The 23,357-nt window shown below is 39.9% G+C and overlaps 1 protein-coding gene across 2 annotated transcripts in view; it reads left to right on the forward strand.

The window, feature by feature from the left end:
• The first annotated feature begins 16,624 nt into the window (after positions 1-16,624).
• Positions 16,625-23,357, forward strand: part of NLGN4X (neuroligin 4 X-linked) — a 171,013-nt gene continuing 164,280 nt past the window's right edge. The window contains exon 1 of one of the 2 annotated variants that reach the window (XM_072137859.1): positions 16,625-17,033. The gene's annotated coding sequence lies outside the window, so the exon portion shown is untranslated. The remainder of the gene's footprint in view (positions 17,034-23,357) is intronic. The other variant, XM_072137861.1, reaches the window with a different exon arrangement.

A 23,357-nucleotide genomic window follows, 5' to 3' on the forward strand; every position in this document is an offset into this window, starting at 1 on the left:
CTCGAGACGGCTCGTTGCTCGGACGAGTATTTCCCCTGCTCGAGATCGAGCATTTAATTAAAAAAACACAGTGAAGAACAATGAAGAATAGAATAAAAACAGTGAACACAGTGAACACAGGATCATTTAAGTGAAAAACACAGTAAAGAACACAGTGAAGAATAGATTACAGATGTTCGGCACATCTGCTTACTTGTCGGAAGATACGCGCTGAACCGTGCGAACAAAATAGTATGTGAAGAACAATATATATGTGTGAAGAACACATTGCACAACAGCACAGAGACACCGGGGAGCAGCACAGAGACACCGGGGAGCAGCACGAAGACATGGGGCAGCGGCAGCACGGAGACATCAGGCAGCGGCACGGAGCAGCACGGAGACATCGGGGCACGGAGACATCGGGGCACGGAGACAGCGGGGCACAGAGACAGCGGGGCACAGAGACAGCGGGGCACGGAGACATCGGGGCACGGAGACATCGGGGCACGGAGACAGCGGGGCACAGAGACAGCGGGGCACGGAGACAGCGGGGCACAGAGACAGCGGGGCACGGAGACATCGGGGCACGGAGACAGCGGGGCACGGAGAGAGCGGGGCACGGAGAGAGCGGGGCACGGAGACAGCTGGGCACGGAGAGAGCGGGGCACGGAGAGAGCGGGGCACGGAGAGAGCGGGGCACGGAGAGAGCTGGGCACGGAAACAGCTGGGCACGGAGACAGCGGGGCACGGAAACAGCTGGGCACGGAGACAGCGGGGCACGGAGACAGCGGGGCATGGAGACAGCGGGGCACGGAGACAGCGGGGCATGGAGACAGCGGGGCACGGAGACAGCGGGGCATGGAGACAGCGGGGCATGGAGACAGCGGGGCACGGAGACAGCGTATCTCCCGACAAGTAAGCAGATGTGCCGAACATCTGCAATCTATTCTTCACTGTGTTTTTCACTTAAATGATCCTGTGTTCACTGTTTTTATTCTATTCTTCACTGTTCTTCACATCTGCTAACTTGTCGGGAGATAATATACGCGCGGAACAGTGAAGAATAGATTGCAGATGTTTGCATACATCTGCTAACTTATCAGAAGACATTCTTTTTAAATTAATTAACACATTTTATTCCCGAACCATGGTCCCTTTGAAAAATGCTCGAGTCTCCCATTGACTTCAATGGGGCTCGTTACTCGAAACGAGCACTCGAACATCTGGAAATGTTCGGCTCGAGTAACGAGCACCCGAGCATTTTAGTGCTCGCTCATCTCTAATCATGATCTATGATTAAGAGTTATTTCTGACTCAAAATGCTCCAGATGGATGTTTCTTAATCTGATCTTCATCTCTATAGCAATTGTCAGAGGAATAAATCATATTGTTTTCAATTATTGTATGTGTAAGTTAAAAAATGCCCCTGAAAAAGGTGAAACCCTGGGTCAGGCAATGCTTCTGGCATCCTGTTGATTTGAAATTTTGTTGTTACATGTGCATGTTCTTAACTCTTTTGTGAGTATATTGTAATAAAACACTTTATCTATAGATTGGAGAGTGTTGGCATTATGGAATACCCTAAATTCACTTAACATCTGGATCTTAAACACAGCAGGTACAAGTACGGTAGTTTAACTAAGATTTTGGAAAAAAAAACAGTTGTCAATATTCTGTGATATAAAATATGTTCACATTACGCACAGGTCACCAGATCATTGGTCTTAAACACAAAAAACGAGAAAAAAAAATCTGAGACTACTTAAAGACTACAATTCTTCTGGGACAGGATATTGATTAAGCAGCAACTTCTTGAACGTATATTGTAAATCTGTATCCTGTGATTTTAAAGTTGCTGATACCTGCGTTGCTGTAAATGTTTAGTTTAGTTCTACAATATAATGTTCACTCCCTCAATATGGTTACTTGATGCCTTAATGCCTTAAAATTTTTTTGTTATTATATGCATATAATAATAATTCCTTTATTTATATAGTGCACACAGATTACGCAGTGCTGCACAGAGCTTGTCAAACCAGTCCCTGTCCGCAATGGGGCTCACAATCTAATCAACCTACCAATATGTTTTGGAGCATGGGAGGAAACCCACAGAGAGAACATACAAACTCTTTGCAGATGTTGACCCTGGGACTTGAACTCAGGTCCCCAGTGCTGCAAGGCTGTAATGCTAACCACTAAGCCTCCATGCTGCCCATGTATATCTACCAACATAGCAAATACAGGCAGTTCCTGGGTTACATACAGGATAGTTCTATAGGTTTGTTCTTAAGTTGATTGTATGTAAGTCGGACTAGGTAGAGATCCTTTTGTAACTAGGAGTTGCCTGTAAGCGTTCTTAAGTCAGGGACCACCTGTATACTCAAAACACAAAGAAATAACACAAAGAAATAAGACTTTAATAATCATCTTTTAACTAGTTCGCGATCGCCCGCCGTGTATTCATGGCGGCGGTCGGGTCGCGCTGCATGGAGAGGGCTCACGGGCTGAGCCCTCTCCATAGCCGGTAAGTCTTTATTGCAGCACCGATCGGGGCTGTTATCATAGCGATGGCTGCCGGCAAAGCTGCCAGCAGCCTAAAAGAGATAGCGGTGCATAGGTGCCGCCATCTTGCCTGGGATCGCCGCTCCCCGTGACGTTATCGAGGAGCAGCGATTCGTCTACATGGTAGCCTCGGGTCTTCCGAAGACCCGAGGCTATTTCGTTTTAACCCCTTCATTACAATGTGCTGATAGCACATTGTAATGAATGAGGAGGAAAATCCCCATATACTGCCATACTGTAGTATGGCAGTATATGATAGGATCAATCAGACAACCGAGGTTTAAAGCACCCTAGGGAGTCTGAAAAATAGTAAAAAGAAAAAAAAAGTTAAAAAAAAATTATAATAAAAAACCTAAATATTCAAATCACCCCCCTTTCCCTAGAACTGACATAAATATAAATAAACAGTAAAAATCATAAACACATTAGGTATCAACGCGTCCGAAAATGCCCGATCAAAATATATTAACGGTTTTTCAATGCTTTTAACCCCGTAACGGAAAATAGCGCCTAATGTCGAAAATGGCACTTTTTTGCCATTTTGAAAAATATAAAAAAAAATCTATAAAAAGTGATCAAAAGATCGTACAGTCATAAAAATGATATCATTGAAAATATTATCAAATGTCGCAAAAAAACACACCACCCACATCTCTGTACACCAAAGTATAAAAAATTTGCCAGAATTTGGCAAAATCAAAAAAATAATTTTTGTACAGGAGGTTTTAATTTTTGTAAGTGTATGAAAACATTATAAAACCTATACAAATTTGGTATCCCCTTAATCATACCAACCCAAAGAATAAAGTAGACATGTCATTTGGGGAGCTTAGTGAAAGACGTAATATCCAAGCCCACAAGAAAATGGCGCAAATGCGTTTTTTCATCATTTTTACTGCATTTGGAATTTTTTTCCCGCTTCCGAGTACATGCCATGGAATATTTAATACCATCACTATGAATTGCAATTTGTTACGCAGAAAACAAGCCACCACACAGCTCTTTACGTGTAAAAATTAAAAAGTTATAGATTTTTGAAGGTGGGGAGTGTAAAATGGACATAAAAAAACAGGAAAGGGCCCGGTCCTTAACCAGTTAATATCCATCTTTTGGATTCAACTTTATTGATCCACTGGGGAGGGGAAATTGTTTTGTACAAATTGCTAAGGCATATTGTTACAAACAGATAGGTATACAGATACAGTCACATACATGTTACATTGGGATGACGGACTATGGTTCACTTACTTGTTTCTTACTTACAGTGAATGGGAGCCACCGCATTAAACTGCCTGGCTGACAACCCTGAGTTATGGACAGTGTATTATGATTGAAAGAGTAACACTGATTTGAGGGAGGGGGATGTGAGGGTGATAATGGAGGGTTGGAGCTTGCCGGTCCTCCCGACCCAGGACCAGTATTTACATTTTGACATTGGGATCCAATGCTGTGTGCAGCAAGGTTCTGGCACGCCAGTGCACTTGAGGCTTTGCACTTGAATGTAGCCTGGTGTTTGGATTGCCAGTGCAGCCTGTTTTGGCGGGTTTATACTCACATTCGCTGGTGCTCCCAGGAAGGATCTAGTACCAATGGCACTAGCACAAGCTGGTAGAGAGGTTTGGGAGAAGAGTAGTTGCCCACTATCACCACCAATTATTCATGCAACTTCTCCAAATAAAGACATGTGCAGGCGGGGCACTGGAGGCGGGGTGCAGGTGGTGTGTGTCCTTGGGAAGGCTCCTAGCCCTTCAACCCCCAGACTGGGGACTGGGCCCCATGGGATCTGGGTCACACCTGCCTGGGCAGGATGTCAGTCATAAGCTTCTTGGCATGGGATGTCAGGTCCTCCTTCATTTAGGACATGCACTGGGTTCTCCACACGGATGGATGGGGCGCCGGGCCTTCAGCCATATCATTTGTCCAGGACGTTGGCTCATAAAGTGGTCTTCCTAGACGCCAGATCATTGGAAGCCCCGAAACCATGCTCTAGATGTCAGGAGCTAAGAGGGTGATGTCCATTTAAATGTTGCAAAATAGGTGGTAGCTATAGAACAAGTGCTCTTATGAAATGGTGCATGCAAAATGGCCTCAGCTTGTGAAACAAGCTTTTATACATATCTGAATGTGTTATGGGAAATATAGAGTATGTGCCCAGCAATGTATCACAAGGACACCACGAGAGATTCTCTATAATTGTCTAAAAATTAGGCAGTATAATATAAGACTGCTTCATATTCAAGGGGGCGTTTTTAATCCTGCTCTGGTGTACAAGCCTTGATAAAAATCGCTGGTTATAGAAAAATTCTATGTTAGGCATCTTCTTCAAACTTGACGGAGGGGCTTGCCATCTTCCCCCACTTATTGTGTCCCCCTCTCAATTATCTCTTCTACTCTTGCAACTATTATTGGAGCCCCCTATTATTTTGGCCATTCTCATCTCCCCCTTTTATCTCCCACTCTTATTGTGGCTTCTTCACAATCTCTCCACTCTTATTGAGGATCCCATTTATCTCCCATTCTTATTGTGGGCCCCACTCTCTACCCCCTCTTAATTTGGGTACCTCTCCAACCTATTTTGGCCCCATCTCATCTCTCCCTCTCATTCTGCCCCATTTCCATCCCCCTTATTGTGGCCCCCACATCCCCATTCTAAAGTGGCTCCCCACATCACCTATCCATCTTGTGGGCCCCACTCATCTTCCCCCATCGTGTGAACCCCATCATCTGCCACTATTTTGTGGGCACCCTCATCTCCTCCCTGATAGCCTGGCTCCACTCATCTCCTTCCTGATAGTGCAGCCTCTTCTCATCACCCCCTTATATTTTAGGCCCCAGTGACCGGGGGCAGAGTCAGCAATTGTCGACCAATGCAAGAGAAACATACAGGAAGACAAAATCACGTAAGTATCAAAAAAAATCACCTTTTCTCTAAAAGAAAGCCTGCTGTTCTTTCATCACTGAATGTTTTCATTTTCAGATTGCATTTGCATCTAAGCCTAATGGGGCCAAACCATTGGGCTTATATGAATTTACTATTAATCTTTAGCACCTTACATTTGTCAGTTGTAGTAAAGCCATAAGTCTTAATGAAGAGTCATTGGCCTCATCATTAATTAGACGTATGCTACACCCTGGAAGGGGTTGGGGGTTTAGATCCATGTAAAAAAAAATGGGGCCACCCTGCAGAAGTGCAGCTTTCAGGCTATGACAAAGTCTAACAATAAAAGTTGAATGGACCAGCTGTGACATCCAGTAAAACAGCCAAATCTTTTCAAACAGATTCAAGTACAAGGAAAAAGACTAGCAGCACTCCCCGAGCTGTGCAATACTAGGGTGCATTTTGGGTGCATGGCACAGAGAAGGTGCAACGGGCCATTGCCAGGCCCCGCACCTTCTCTGTACCACGCACCCGAGATAAACGATTATTGCAGAGCTCGGTAAGTGCCGCTCGTCTTTTCCCTTATACGTCAATCTTACAAGGACTGTTTCTCTTCAGTGGAGCACCACCATTTGTGCTGTTATATTACGGTTCTGCATTTTGGACTGTTCCTTTGTCCGGTTTGGCTGTCTGGGATCTAGTGGATAGTGCTGATTGCCCTTGTGTTATTGCTGTTCTTTTGCTGTTCTTTTTAAACAGAAGTACCATTCCTAATCATGACTTACACATTGCAAACACAGCAAATATTTATACAAGCATATTTTTAAAACCCCCCACCCCCAGCACAGATGGAACATGGGGAAATACCATTAACAGCAAGTGAAAAATAACAATATATTTCATATAACACCATAATAGCATATAATTTTATATGTAATATATAAAGCTGAGTATATGTGAGTGTGTATGTATGTCCGCTGAAGAAATCTGCACCATTGTGTTTAGAATCTCCAAAATTTGCATAGTCGGTCTCACTCATAGTGATTCAGGGACTGTCATAGACTAGACATCGTAGACTAAATTTTGAATCAAAATGTCAACACCACCCTTTCCAAAATCAACATATTAACCACCATATTAACTGCTGTGGCAGTTAGAAGCTGAGCCATAATTGGCTAACATTTTGACACAGGTCACTGATATGAGCTCTGAGCTTTGATTGGTTACTATAGGCAATGAGCATAAGACAGCTTATCTATAAGGTAAGTTGGATAGGCATAGAGACAGGTAGGGAGAGTGGGCGAGTGAGAGAGGCATCAATGTGCTCCAGGAATCTTACTTTAAATTTACAACTGGTTTGCCCTATGTACTGCGGGGAATTGGGCCAGTAGAGCCTGAGGTAACAGAGGTTTGAGGTACAGTACAAGGCAGTGACCCCAAAGCTCAATCCAGAACAGGTCTCGCATGCATTTATTCAGACAGCAGGAACAAAATAATAGCCTTCACTTTCATGCGGAAAACATAAACAAAAGTCCTACAAAAGTCTGGCTGTATATACTACTGGGGGCTGGCTGGCTGTACATACTACTGGGGCTGGCTGGCTATATAGACTACTGGGGGCAGGCTGTCTATATAATACTGTGGTCTGGATGACTGTAAAGACTACTGGGGGCTGGCTGAATATACTACGGGGGGCTGGCTGTATGCTACTGTACCTCTGACCCCTGTTTTCATGAACTGTGGGGGGTCTCATCACTGAGACCCCCACCGATCAGCACTTTGTTGGTGGGGAATCACTCTGATAATTTAAATGGGTGGGGGCTTTTTATATTGTGTCTACATGCTGGCAGTATATACATTAATAAATAAGAGGGGTTGTTGATACAATATACACAATATATAAAATAGTCAGTGTTGCACTGTATTTAAGGGTGTTGTATAGAAATTAATAATACCAGGGTAGGGTATATTATTAAAAGGACTCCTATTGTTGAGTTTGCAGTCACATGATGGGGCAGATTTACGTACCCAGACCTGTCGCGATCAAGCAGCGTGTTCTCCGTCGAGCATTCGGGTCTTCCGGCGATTCACTAAGGTAGTGCGCCCAATGTCCACCAGGTGTCGCTGCTGCGATGAAGTCCGCCGGAGTCGGCTGGGGTTCACCATCCGTTGCTGGGTGCAGGTAAGTGCGATTTTTCAGAATCCGTCGGGTTTTCTCATGGCCACGCCCTCCGATTTCCTTTGCATGCATGCCAGCGCCGATGCGCCACAATCCGATTGCGTGCATCAAAAACCCGGGGCAATTTGGCGCAAAACGGTAACTTTTGGGAAACGCGGTGACAAATAGCGATTCGGGTCCTTAGTAAATGAACCCCGATGTGTTTGCTTTGTGTTTTGAAATGCATTGCAACCGCATCAGTAAAATGCATAATGTGTTGTGTACAGCATTATTACTGTACAAACAATCAATTTGGTGGAGGTACTATCTGGTAATTTATCTTGTATATATAATAAATGCATTTTTAGGGCCACAATGTGACTGTGATATTTTTATGGCTGAAGTGTGAGAGATGTGCTGCTGGGAGCCGAAAACATCTGGTAAATATTGTGGCGAATGAACCACAACCGCGAGAAGAAAGTCCCTGATCAACACCTGTACGGTACTGGATGGCAATAATTTATATGTCACCGATACTAATGTGTGACAACATCAGCCTGTGTATGATACTGTGTGGGGATTTCATCAATTATTGGTCATTTTGTCAGCTTTTTTAAATCCGACTTAGACAGCAAATAGGATGAGTCATAAGTTTGTTTGCTCACTGATCACTGCTTGACTTGGACTATACACTGTATAAGTAGAAAGTTTGTAAATTAGTTCTCTATCAGTTAAAGGGCAATTCTGGTTAGTCACATGTGCTGCTAGTGTTGCATTTCCTAACACAACATTAGCACATGGGGGCAGGCTTCAGCCTGGTCACATATGTGTTTCCAGTGAAACGCATGCGATCGCTAACCAACTCCCAGTGTCTTTCATTTAAACAATTGAAGACCCCGGATGCTTTTTATCGGTCGCGTGCATTTTGCTTGTGACTGCACTCTTATCTGGGATATCTGGAGAACCACTATTATTTCCCTTGAGCAACATTGACTTTATTGAAAAAACACTGTGAGAAGGGCCCCCACGAGTTTGTGCCCAGGGGCCCCATCACCCTCAATCCAGCCCTGTAAACAACCACTCCAACAATTAGCTTGTTCGAGCCATACTTCACAGATTTACAGTGTTTACAGCTGGACAAACACAACCTCCATATTAAGGCCTTGAATAATAAGAAAATCCAGGGGAAACATATCGCCCATCCACATTTAACCCCTTCATTGTCTCACAGTACATAAGGTTACATGTAGTTTCTTTGGATGATGTAGATTACATTGCTAGTATTACAGTTAATGACGTTTTGATACAATATTCCTTAGTACCTGCACTATTTTTAAATATGTTCGTTCTTTGTACAAATTGAGAGTTATTGCACCTTGTTGCTCAACGCTTGTAGAAATCAGTTTGATGTAACTATGTATTTTTAGGTGACCAGGGATTCAATCTTCATACTGAATTTTGTCAGATTATTGTATTCAAGTAAACCACTTCTTATAGATTCCACCTCCACAACATGCAGCTCAAGTTTGTGTTCAGAGTGCCATGGTACCCGACGATGTTATTGCCCCACCTGATGGGCTGTATCACATGACGCCTTCGCTGAATTCGCTAGAGCAGCCCAGGATGTAAATCACAGGTCTACCAAGAATTTAACCCTTATAGCACAGAATGTATTTTTCAATGACTCTGTATATGTATTTTATATATGTATATACAATAATACGCTTGACAAGGTCAATGTATTTCTATTATGATGTTATACGAAATATATTGTTATTTGTTACTTCCCGTGTATTGTTTTTTTTCTGTGTGCCATCTGTGCTAAAGGGGGTGGATTTTTTTTTTTTACGCATGCTTGTTGAAATATTTGGTGTGTTTGCAACATGTCAGCCATGATTAGGAATAGTAAATCTGTTTCAAACGCGTTGGCTTTTTTACTGGTTGTCACTTTGAAAATTTGTATGTATTGGCAATAAAATTAGTGTCTGCAATTGGCTGGTCCATTTAACTTTTCTCATTGGATTGCTATACTTTTGGAGCAAAGCCGTACTTGTGCCTTACTGGACTTAGGTCTAAGGGTGAGTTGGAGTATATCTCTGCCTTATAAATCTATCTGCAGCATGTATTTGTGGTGCAATGCTCCACCAGTCTTCTTACCAGGTTAGGGATCTCCTCTACTAACTGCAGCTCAGGGATTCATATGTTCTTCATCTGCTGTTTTGGTTGGGGCAGTACTCTAGGTTCTCTGGATTCCTTCAGGTTTACTGCTTGCCCCGGCAGAGGAACCTGCTGAGGCTTGCTCAGATTATGCAGGGTTTGTAGTCAGGGCAATTTGCAGATGTACTTCATATCTTCAGTGGCCTGGACAGGCCATGCGAGACACCACATCTCAGTGCTGCAGGTATTATTCCAGTGTATGCCTGATAACACAGCATTTAGAAAGATAACATAGGATGCAATCTAAAACTGTAAGTGTTGTTGATTAAAACCAAACTACAAGAAAGTGAGTTCAATAAACAAAATACATAAAATCTCAGTCCATTGTGTAAAATGCATTTAGGATTAGGTAGATGGTACAGTGATCTTCACTAATAATCTAGAATAATTGGCATACTATTTCTTAAAATAGGCACTTTAAAAGAGAAGGTTTGCAGATGTTATATTTCTCACATTTTGCAGCAGCTGCGTGCACTTTTTGTTATACACAGTTCAGCAGCTGAAAATACTCTTTTTTTTAAAAAAAAAATAGCATCATATGTCAGTAATTTTGTGACACAGAAGAAGGAATTTCATCAGTGACAGTCTGCTTTGGCTAAAAATAATAAGTAATGCTTTTTGGTGTCACTCATCTTATGAGAGCAAATTAAAGGCTAAAAACAAGAAATATATAAGTACTTATGAATATCTGCACCAAAAATGTTGCTTATTTGTAATAATGGTGTCTCTTTGCAAGGAAAAGTGGCTGACCTCTTAAGCTTGTGGGACCACAATACTTATTCAGACCCTTCGAGGGGTTGTCTGGGATTATCATATTTTTTGTAGACAGCAGGGCTTATACAGGCAGTCGCCGACTCAGGGCTCACTCACACTGGCGTTATTTTTCACATTCATGGTTCAGTGATTTTAACGAATGCCTTATTGAGCCATTGGGGCACATTTACTTACCTGGCCGCTGGAGTTCACAGGAAGTGTATTGTCCGACGATCATGCACCCTACTGCGATTCACTAAGATCAGGCGCCCAATATCCTGCATGCTGCACTTCCCCGCTCCCGTCCACGGGAGTTCATCTTCTTCCTGGTGCATGTAAGTGCTTGATCTAGCGACACATTTTGAATGTTAGATACTGCGCTCAGTCCGAATCAGTTGGATCGTCCGATGACCTGCCACACGATTTCTGCTGCATGAAAGCCTGCGCAGTTGCAACACAATCCCCTGCTTAATACCTGTCACAGCCATGCAATCCCCAAAAATGTCAGAAAATCCGGTGAAAGTGCGGCCGCGGACCCTTAGTAAAGATACACTGATAACGGAAGGCAATAGAAGTCAATGGTTCTGCATGGCAGGTCCATTTGTTTCACTGATGAGGCTGGGTAATCATGTGTTATGTTTTCTAACCAATGTTACACTTCCATTTTTTTTTGCAGATGATGAGACAAAATGGTAGTAAAACCGAGGTAAAACGCAATGGATACACAACAGACATGTCACATAAATGCCATAAAAGTCATAAATACCTATTCTGACTTAAATACAAATTAAACTAAGGAATAAACTTACAGAATCTTGCCCTTAAACTGCCTGTATAAAACAAACATGACTACACATACCTTTCTCCTCCATCCTGGTCCAGCAGGCATCTTGCACTACCAACTTCTTTGCTAGCAGATGCAAGCAATAGGCTTAAGCAACAACATTGGTTCTCAAAGAGACTTGTGGTGATGGAAATGTCCTATTGAAAGTAACCACAAAATATATTAGCTATCAATGGGTGTCCAACTGTTTAGACCTGATGCTCCATTCACTTTTTGGGCAGACAAATGCCCCCTACATCCACTCCAATCATCAATAACTAATATGTTATACTGTGAAATGGGGTTAAGAAACTTTCTAATGCAGGTTAAAGTAAATTTGTCTTGGCTCAGCTTGTTCCCTGGCCTACTTTGTCCACTTTTTTTCAGAAGTGCAAGCATGGCCCAAAATACTAAAACATCACAATTTTCAAGGTATCTTCCAGTATTATATTATTTGCATGCTATTGTAACTTTCATAAGACATTCAAAACCAAATCACTGCAAAGGAGCAGACATTGAAGAAACGACTACTACTATGATATAAATTTTATTGACATTTGTTAACCCCTTAAGGACGCAGCCATTTTGTAGCTTAAGGCTCAGCCCCATTTTTTGGATTCTCACTTGCGTCACTTTATATGGTTATAACTTTTGAACACTGTTACTTATCAAAATGATTATGAGATTGTTTTTTCCTCACATGTTGTACTTCATTTTAGTGGTAAATTTTGGCTGATAAGTTTTGCGTTTATTTACAAAAAAAAAGAAAAATGTTGAATTTTTTGAAAAATTTTCGAAATTCAGTATCACTGCGTTTTCTGGCAGATAGATTTGCCATCTAAATAAGTTGCTGAATAACATTTTCCATATGTCTACTTTGTATCTTCATAATTTTTGAAATGTCTGGATAATTTATTTTGACGTCACGCGGCTCAGGATTTTCACAATTGACTATTTTGGGGATAAATACAGTTTTGAATGAAATTTTACATATTTAGAATCACAACCCCCAGGAGTAGAAAAGCATCAATTCTGTACTGGATTTTTTACTTTTTCTTTTTTTGGTGTTCAACATAAATCCTAATAATCATGTTATCTTTATTCAATGGGTCAGTACGATTACGGGGATACCATACATGAATATTATTTCTTACGTTTTACTAAATTTGTCAAATAAAGCACTAATGTGGGAAAAATCTATAATTTTTACTTTTTTGGCTATGGAGCTGGTTGATGGTTTGTTTTTTTGCGGGACATGTTGTACTCTGCACCAGTATCATTCTGGAGTACATATGTTTTTTTGATAACTTTTTATTACATTTTTTGTGGGATTATAGGCTTATGGGCATTTTTATTGATTTCTTACTTGATTTTTAATTGAATAACCTTATTTTTTACACTTTTTTACTTTGTCCACCATGGGACATTAACAAGCAATCATCTGATTGCTTGTTCATGACAATACTCTGCAATACTGATATATTGCAGGGTATAAGCAGTGTCAGCCTTTGCACATCCATAGGCTGACATTCTGCCTGTAAGATGACGCCATCTCTGACCGCGGGTGTTACGCAGGGGTGCCGGCTATATGTTACAGCTGGCCCCCCTGTGTTTCCCGATGCCGGTTCTGCGTCTGATATATCGGATGCTGAGCATTAAGTCACTGCATTCAGCGTCCGATATATCGGACGATGAGCGGGAAGAGGTTAAAACACGGAACCATACACAAACATAAATAAACCTGGATATCATCTGGTTGCCAAAATTCACCATAACGGCTGCAGTATTTCTGGATCTTTAAAACATACACATTTCTAAGGCTCCTGATGGACCCACTTTGCAACAGGTCAAAACAGGGAAACAGGTCAAGACAGTCACTGGCCCTTTGGAAAGTCTGTCCGGTGTGAGATACCATCTCAAATGCATTTTTTTTTATTTGTTCTAAGTGATTTATGCAAGGGGAACACTGAGCAGTCCACCTAAAAGTTTTTGCCCACTGCTCACCATCCCATTCCTCATTCAAGTCCAGCTCCCATTTTTTCATGTATCTTAGCTTATCTCTTTCCCCCTGTGAATTAAGAATATTATATACTATTGATATATCCCTTGCTTTTCTATCAGAGGGCTCAAAAAGTTTTTTAAGGGGATACAGTTGGGGGTTACTTTCCATTTCCCCGTTTGCTAATATGCTTCTTATTTGTAAGTATTGAAAGAAAACCTTGTTAGGGAGGTCAAATTGGTCTTTAAGGGTTTCAAAAGACTTTATAACATTTCCCTCATAGAGGTCTGGGATTATATGTAAATAAATAAATAAAGTTAACAGAAGTCTGCAATAGAATAAATATGTACAGGCACTACGAGATCATGTTGGCGAAAAAATTACACGCATCTTTGCAGAGTTAAAGAAAAATGGGCCTTATGGGAGAAGTCCCCCTTTTTAGTGGACTGACTCTGGGCCCTGAAAGATCCCATAAAGTGCTCAGCCCAGCTTATAAGATTCTGTAAAGTGCTCAGCCCATCCTGTAAGGCCCCCTAAATTGTTCAGCACATTTGATGCAATAGAAGGGTTTTATCTAGCCCGATTTGAAAATAGTTACTTAAAACATGTGATTAAAAGGTTGCCCCTCCCAGACTGCAGCCGCAGAAAGTTCTTAACGGTGTATTGTTATATGTTTGTCTATGTGGTTTATATTTGTAAATGTATTTGTATTTTTGTATAATAAAAAGCAAAAAAAAAAAATTGAAAAAAAAAAAAAAAAAAAAAAAAGACAGTCACTGGCCAGCATATATTAAAGCCCTATTTATAAAGGGTCCGCAACACATTTGTGTATACCCAATGCAACACAAAATTCTGCATTGAAAGGGCGTTCTGGTGCACAGTCAGACCATGTGCCACATTTGTCATGCAGAATCGTGTTACATACATGGCTCATCAAAAAAAAAAACTCTGCCTGAGCAGTGCAGGGAACACCAGTTTCATGAGAAGGTGCACAATTCATGAATATGCACACTTCACAGAAAAACTGCACCTAGTTTTTGATAAAGTGCGCCATTATCTTTATCAGTTCTTGCTGATCATTATCTTTATCAGTTCTTGCTGATCATTATCTTTATCAGTTCATGCAGAGCTAGGAGGTTCTGTATAGGAAAGATACTGAAGTGGAGTGAAATAGTGGTTAGAGACCCTGGGATCATTTATGAGACTTTGATAGGTTCAGGGATGTAACTACAGGGGTAGCAGCCATAACAGCTGCTATGGGGCTGCTATGGGGCTTTATAGCAGTGCAGGAAGCAGGGACACACGCAGAGTTAAAGTCCAAAAACCAACTGTTTATTCACACTTCCTTGTCAAAGCACAAATTCATCCTTGGCTTAGGCACATACAAAATACAAAATAAACCACTGCCTAGCACCTAACTATACATCAACCAGGCTGCCTGGCATACTCTCTTAGCTAGCAGAATATCAGGAGGCAATCAGTTACCTTTGCTGTGTGAACACGATCCAGCCTTCAGCTCTCCAGGTAGTGCCTCTCCTACTGCTTCTGGCCTGCAGTTTAAATCAGGCTCTAATGAGGTCTGTGACCTGCACCTGTGGGCTATACAGAAACCCAGGACCGAAGCCCTGATGGAGTAGGAGTCCCACTACCAGCCTACCCCTACTCCATAATAAGCAGGCCCAGTACGAACATTACAACGGTGTCTATGCTAGCTAGGCCAACATGGACCAAACAGACTATTCCTGCTTACTATATTTCTGCATTAACCCTTGGGTTACTGCAGACAAATCCAGGGCTTTTACCACATACTTTTTATCTGCCTGTAGGACAGATAACGATTCTCCCAAATTACACATCTCACTTTCTCATTATACGTATTATGCTGCACATTGTACACCATAATATGTATATAACATATGTTATCTATATTTGCTGTATGTGTGTGTTTGCAGCTGTGATGTGTATATGCTTTATGTGTATATGGTGTGTATGTACTGTATGTGTGCATATATCCTGTAGGTCAGTATATGCTACTGTATGTGTGTATATGTGATGTGTATATGCTCGATATGTGTATATATCTGTATAAAAGTGTGTAAGAGTGTATAAATGTGTGTATACAATATGTGTATATAAATGTGTGTGATTTGTGAGTTTACAAATAAGTATATTTTTTTAAGCAAGAAGCGGGGCCCAATTCAGAGGCCTGCTACGAGGCCCTGATTTTCTTAGTTACACCACTGCATGGGTCTGATGGTTTTTTGCCAAAAAAGTTGCATGTCCGCCTTTTGCCATTTTTCCATAATTTTTGGAGCAAAGATGGTGCAATTATGGAAATGAAAGTTTTTGGTGCAAATACACGCACACCAGGAATGTTAGGGTTATGATAAATCTCCCTCCATGTCTTTTCCAGGAGTCTAAAAGAACCTATCCTAAAGTGAAGTGCAGTATTTCCTTTATAGATGCTCAAGGACATGTGCAGGAACCTCCTGTGGAGAAAAAGTTATTTATTAATGTGAATGTTCCCATGTTTTAACGAACGTCAATAAAAATAATATTTTAGTATAGGACAATAGGACAATTGTTTTTCTTTTCACTTAAAAAGTAATGAGATACAAACAGTCCACGTGACACGTGTCATTACTGGCCTGTAATGCATTAGTGGCATCCAAGTAGGAGGTGGTCGCCTACCGATCTCAAATTCACTATACATCCTACTGATAACCAGTCAATTTGTTAAAACTGGAGAACTACTGTAAAGAATTGTAGCGTGGTAGTATAACATTTCCTAAATAGATCCCAATTATATATTATCTGTAAAACCACTTCCTTACTGACCTATTTGTTACTAGTGTCCCAACCAACCATCTCAAATATAGATTTATAATGTCAAAATGTTAGTGTTTATCATAAAAAATGTATGATGGAGTATACCCAATGAACATAACATATGCTAATCATGAGAAAACAAGTATAAAGTATAGATTTTTTTTCCTTTATCACTTGTTTAAGAAGATGACTGAGAAGAAATCTCCCGTAACTTGGATGTCCTTTAGCAGCACACTATACCATATGCCTCCTGGCATTATACAGCCTCCTACCTCTTGACACAAACAACAGTGATGATTGTGTTCCATCTGAACTGCACTAGAATTAGCAGCTCTTTGCATTAGGTTGTAGATGTAGATATGGTTTCTGTAGTGATGATGCAGTCTGCAGCAATCTATTGGTTGCTGGCTTTGTAAATTTCATTCAGTGTGCTCCAATAGCTGAAGGAGAACTGACTGGTACAGCCTGGTCCTCTCTCCCTCCTCAATCTCTCTTTTTCTTGCAGCTCAGTCTCTCTCTCCATCTCTGCATAGGCAATCAGAGCTCTTTACTAGCAAAACCTCCTCTGCTCTCACTGATTGTAATGAATTTTCATGCTGAACCACTATACAGATCCTGCTTCTCTCCTACAGTCAAGGCAGCCTTTTGTTTTCTGCTTCTCACATTCCTTTGGACTGCAAGACCGCCTTGGATTGCAACAAATATCTCTATGTATTTGCAGATGTGAAAGGAACCTGCTTTGCATCGAGCAATTTGACCAGGATTTGCATTTTGCAGGATTTGGCTGAGCAGGAGATGTTGTGTGCTTGATCTGCCTCTCTGCTTTGTCAAGGTAAGGTGCTGGGCAGACTTTTCCATGCATTTTGTGTGCTAGTTCAGCTATGTCTAGGCTTCCAAGCTTTACTGCAGTCCTTTATGTGACTACTTTTCCCCTATGGCTGTAAGTCAATACTTTTCCCTTGTGCTCCTCACACAGTGCCCCTATTCTTATACAGTATGTGTGTTCTGGGCAGTAATGATCATTTTGCTGCAGTAGCCTCTTGGAAAAAAAAAAAAGCTATGGTTGTGTGTGATGTGTACAAAGTAGCAGATCAGTCTCATCTACAGAATGAAAGATAAGCAGATATTAAATCAGAATCAGGATGATAAACATCCTTGTTAGATGTCTGAAGAGAGATACGTTTCAAAGGATTTGACATAGTGGTTAACCAAAGGAAACAGCTATTATTGTTGCCATATCCTGTAGCAGCAGAGATACTATATCTGATCATTCGATACACTTTGACTTATATGAGGTTGCAGTCCCAGGGATTTTTATTACTATGATCCTACCCTGGTGTGTGTCTTGTTATTGAGTTTGATTATATATTGAGGAAGGAAGTATTAGGTGTTTAGCTAGTGATCTGCAATCAGATGCTTGGGCATGGAATCTATGCTGGTTATTTTATTGCTAGACTGCACCTTGCTTATTGCAACACATTGCTTGGCATTCTGCATGTGCAATGCATAATGGAACAGAACGTGCTTTACAACCCAATGGAATATAAAATCGGTTCATATTATACGGTTCTGATATAAATAACCAAATTCTGCTGCAATAAGGTATTTTACTTGTTCTGCATTCGCGTGATAATGTGTAGGCTGTCAAACTGGAGATTGCAGTCCTATCTCATAACTTGATTATCACCTACCTATTGGTTACCCCACCCCCCACCCATGATGGGTAAAGTTCCCCCTCACTCCACCTTGTTTAAAGCTCTGTGGCTCCTCTAGTCTTGCAGATACAGTATAAGCCTGTGTGTGTTGATGACACTATGAAGAAGAAGAGGAGACTTTGAAGTCCCTTACCACCTTTCATGCAGTGGTATCTAGCAAGTGACGACTGACTAGTTTCTTGAATATGAAGAAATAAAGAAAGGATTTATTGAATTCTCAATGATAGGCAACGACATTATAGTGCTTTTTTTAATACATTTTTTCATCTTTTTCAACTCCTTAAAGTATGAAATCATCTCTTCTATAAATTTGTTCTGAAAGCTTTCCCCCTAGTATTTTATAAGCAAATTGCTTTACTACCCCTGGCTGGAGTACCTTGACATACTCTTATGTTTGAGCCTTCAAATTTCATATGGGATATCTTCTGAGACACATAAGCAATTTCGTCCTTGCTTGAAGTCAGGTATGGCTGTATTGATCCTTGTCACTCACAGAAATAAAGGGGAAGAATTTACCAAGAAAGAAAAGGACACAGCTTTCTGATCAATGGGAAACAAAATGGATATTTAAGATCTTGCCTTAGTTAATATCATGGTTTGGTTGTCTACTTGCATCTACAATTCATCTTTTCAGCAACTTGTTGGGAAATTTGGTGCCATATGGACCTTGTGAATCACGAAATGGCAACTGACGGGTGTTTATATATAGCTAAATCATGGGCTTCAGTGACATTAATCGACCACCCACTGTGAAATGTGACATTACTCAACCTTCTCTGCCTGGATTTGTCACATATTGTGACAATAAATGATTTTCAGCCGAGGTCAATCCTTTCTGGACCTTTCTAATATACCTATTCTCCCAAAGTTCTCTGTAGCTTTCCCTGCATTGCTGTTTAAGTCACATTAGCATAGTGAGATCAAATAGTGATTATAATAATCCATGTGAGCCTTCAGGATTAATCTACAATTAATTCCTATAAGGAAAGATAAGTCAAAGCCATTTGGGTTACATATATTACAGATCAATTAAATTTCTGCCATCTAGCTTTAAACGGATCAGTTATTAAGCTGATCCTATATGGATGTTTTACATAATCTCTTCCTTTATCAAATATATTTCACATCCATATCACAGCTTATTTCCAGGCTGTCTATACGGTAGAATGCAAAGAAGGACTAGTACAGCGGAAAGGAAGAACATCTGTTCTTTTAAGATTAATCCACAAGGTGGTAGTGTGTACACTTCTTTTTCCACATTCTCTGTAGTGGTCACTTATTTGAAGGATATAGTTTGATGTATATGCAGTAAAGGGTCTCGGAGAGAGCCATTTATTATATATGTAAAGTCCAATATCTGTTTCTTGACGTCCATTATTCAATTGTGGCCTTCCTACTCATATATATGAATCTAGTGGAGTCAGACTGGAAAAAAGAAATTGAATAGCTGAAGCATGGATAGCCTTTCTTATCACTGTGATCCTAATTTCATGGTCATTTTAAAGGGGTTGGAAGCCGTGTTCATTTTTAGCAACAAGAGTGATAAATGAGTAATGAGAAAAATACCGTTCCTGTATTAGAGTAAATATTCATTAACAGATGTATTTCTGAAATACTTTGAAATATTTGTGTACCCGTGCTCGGAACATCCAGTCACCTACTGAATGATTAGGTGTTGACTTAGCTAATTAGAAATCTGCTCTTAGGATTCCAGGGTATTATGTTATTGCGATGAAATTATTGACAGCTATTCCCAACACAGTTCCACAGCATTTCCCATTAGTCTTAAAGTTCAGGACATCAATCTTACAAGAAATGCAAATGGAATTCAATAAATAATTGCCAAAGACATCTGCTTTTTCCCCCTGTATGTTAAAATGTGCTAGTATTAGCCAGCACTTAGAAACAATTGCTTTACTGTATGGTGGAAAACATTGTAGCAACATTTTGTGTCCTTCAAAATGTGACCTTTATTACTGGTATTACTCGCACACTGTCTACAGATATGCTATGATACCAATGATGGAGGAAAGTAAGAAAAATATATAATATTTCAAAATACTGTATGAAATTAGCTTTTAAGTAAAAGAACGTCACATGCCCTTTTCTCAATGAATTTTTTCAAGGAAGAAAATCAATGTTTTTAAACCAATACAATTTTTTTGTGTGGAATTACATTTATGTTATATATATATATGGATAGAACTAGGACTATAAGCTATTGTAGTTTTTGGATACAGATTACAAATACTATCTTATTTCCATTACTGCTATATTATAATGTTCTTGAGTTGATGCTGGTGATTACGTAAGACAAGTACAAGGAACTGTAAAAAAAATATAGATGTATTTTTATTTTTTTGGGCAATTGAAAATATTGATACATTGCTGATCATTATTAATATATGTTTCTCTTCTAACTAAATAAAATGACACTTATTTATTGAAGGCAGCAGGGGTATAATCGGTGTGTCTCTAAATTGTAGAGTAGTTGGGTTTAATTGAGGGTACTTAATTGAAAACATTCAACACAAACCTTATGAGAAAACATTTTTATAGTTCAGTGCTGTACTAATTGACTGGGTAAATTCTGCATACTTAACTGAATACTCGAACTGCTGTTTTTGACAGATTCCCAATATAACCCCCTTGGCTTTTAAAAAGAACAATCTTCTTTCCTTGTTCCATAGTCATTCATAGTGACAGAGTCACCTGGAAACACAGGGAAGACAATAGAGTTCTTTACTCGGCCAGCAAACATATTGCTCTGTCATTTTTGAATGGAGCTTGTCTTTAGTTAATTAAAAAATGATGGGACTTGTTGCTCCGGGTTACAAGTCTGGATATCCAATCAGGAGGAGCCTCCTAATAAAAGGCTAGCTGTAAGCTTACAACTGGCAATAAGCCACACAGATCAATATGGAGCTCTCATTTCAAACAGCAGCACTTCTCTGTCACAGTTCAGCTCAGGTGCACTCAAGCAATGTTTGTAAAGCATTTATGCTCTGAGCCATTTCGATCCCAACATTTGACAGGGTTATGTACTCAGCTCTGTCACCTTTTAATAGTTCTCATTCTGTTTGCTTTACTACTATTCCTAGCATCTAAATAATAACCATGCTTGTCATTCATACTAATATACCTCCCAAGCCAATGGTTGGTAATACAGTCCATTTACCGATTCTATGACCTCGTAATATACGGTAATAGTATTAATAATATTGTCTACCAGATTCGTTTATAATTATAATTGTAGCCATTTAAAAAAAAATGATCATTTGCAAAATATGTTTTATTCTTTAATCATTTCTAAAATTGTATATATTTTTATATTAATACATTGCTGATTTTTATTATTTTTTAATAACTTAAACATTTTTGTGAATTTCTAATACTTTGGCAATGGTGAAGCAATACAATGTACTAAGTTTATGAAGGCAATTGGCCACTATTGCTGGCAGTTCACATTAACATTTGTATAAATGGCCTGTACAGAAATTCAAAGGCACTAGTTGTAAATGGTTATTGAGCTTTCTCACACAAATGAATGCCAGAAATATACATTAAATTTGCCAGATATTGCAAGTTGTCATCACTTTAATAATGACATGGCAGGTGACATCATGGGTGAATAGGTTATGAGCTTCTGGCACCTAAGATAAATAAATAGTTAATTATGGGTAGAGATATTGGAGGTTATTTATCAATGGTTTTCCTGCCATTTAGGCATGAAAAGGTCTCAAAGTAGTTGCACTGAGGTTTTTTTAAGACTTTTCACTGATAATAAGTCTCACAGGGCTATTTCCACCATTTCATTAATCTGGTATAAACATAGAACAATTGCTAGTGAAACACTATGCTAAGCAAGATTCTTGACTTGGGACTTTTGCAAAAAGTCCCATAAAAAGTCTCATGATTCCTACTCATAAAAAGTCTCATAGTTACTCCAGTTGCCTCGTTGTGTATGTCAGACTTTTTATGTATTTTGAGACTTTTTTAGGCCTCATTAAAAAAAATCCCAGACAAAAACTAGACCATAAGAAAATGTATTCAATGGCAACAGCAACTTTAATGAATCTCATGGGCAGTGGTGCTCCATAAATAGACATAGAACTGTCCCAAGGAGCTGGTTTAATAACAAATAACCTCCTTTACCTAGAATAGTATCAACCACAAAAAGGATTTTCCAGGATCACACAATTGATTGTCTATCCTTAGGACAGGGCATCAATATAAAAGCAAATATTGAATTTTAAGAAGGAGAATTTCCCGAAATTCAGGGCTGCACTACAGAATATAGACTGGGATTAGATACAGTTACATGGTGATACTAATGTTAAATTGGAGACATTCAAATTAACCCCCTGTGGCTTACAGCTACACTTAAAATGGCAATTAATGATAAAAAGAGGGCATTCAAAAAATATAAATCTGCCGAGTCACCTGAAGACTTCAATAAATACAAAACATTTACCACTGTAAGTCCACTGTAAGCTTAGCTGCAATTTGGGGGAAAATATTGGAAGGGTTAGTAAAAGATTACATACAGGAGTATGTGACATCAAATAGTAATAAGTGACAGCCAGAATGGGTTTATTCAGAATAGAAGTTGTCAGACTAACCTGATCTGCTTCTATGAAGAGGTGAGCAGATGCCTGGACAAAGGAGCTGCTGTGGATATTGTGTTCTTGGACTTTGCAAAGGCATTTCACACTGTTACTCATAGACGCCTGATGGGTAAAATAAGGTCTATTGGTTTGGAAGGAATCATTTCCAATTGGATTATAAACTGGCTAAAGGATCGTATACAGAGAGTTGTGGTCAATGATTCCTACTCAGAACAGTCACCAGTTATGAGTGGTGTACCCCAGGGTTCTGTGCTTGGCCAACTACTATTCAATTTATTTTTTAATGTTATAGGGATAGGTATTAATAGCACTGTGTCTATTTTTGCTGATGGCACCAAGCTGTGTAGTGTAATACAGTGTATGGAGGATGTTCATAGGCTGCAGGATGACTTGGACAAGCTTAGTGTTTGGTCATCCACTTGGAAATGAGGTTCAATGTGGATAAATGTAATGTTTTGTACCTGAGGGCTAATAATCCACAGCTTATGTCCTTGGGCGAGTAAATGTGGAAGAATCCCTTGTTGGCAAGGACCTGTGTGCACTGGTAGATCATAAATTAAAAAACAGCATGCAATGTCAGTTGCCTCTAAAGCCAACAAGATCTTGTCATGTATCAAAAGTATGGACTCTTGGGATGTACTTCCTTGGTTGTGCTTGATGGACGTGTGTCTTTTATCACCGAATAAACTATGATACTATGAATATAACATTAATTATGCAATCTCTCTAACTTTTAGCACCACAGTTGCATATGCAAGTAAAGTGCTCTATCATTTTTAGTGTTTAAACTGTACATAGTATATTGAAAGTTTA

Source organism: Engystomops pustulosus, chromosome 2 (assembly GCF_040894005.1).
Source record: "Engystomops pustulosus chromosome 2, aEngPut4.maternal, whole genome shotgun sequence".
Taxonomy (NCBI): domain Eukaryota; kingdom Metazoa; phylum Chordata; class Amphibia; order Anura; family Leptodactylidae; genus Engystomops; species Engystomops pustulosus.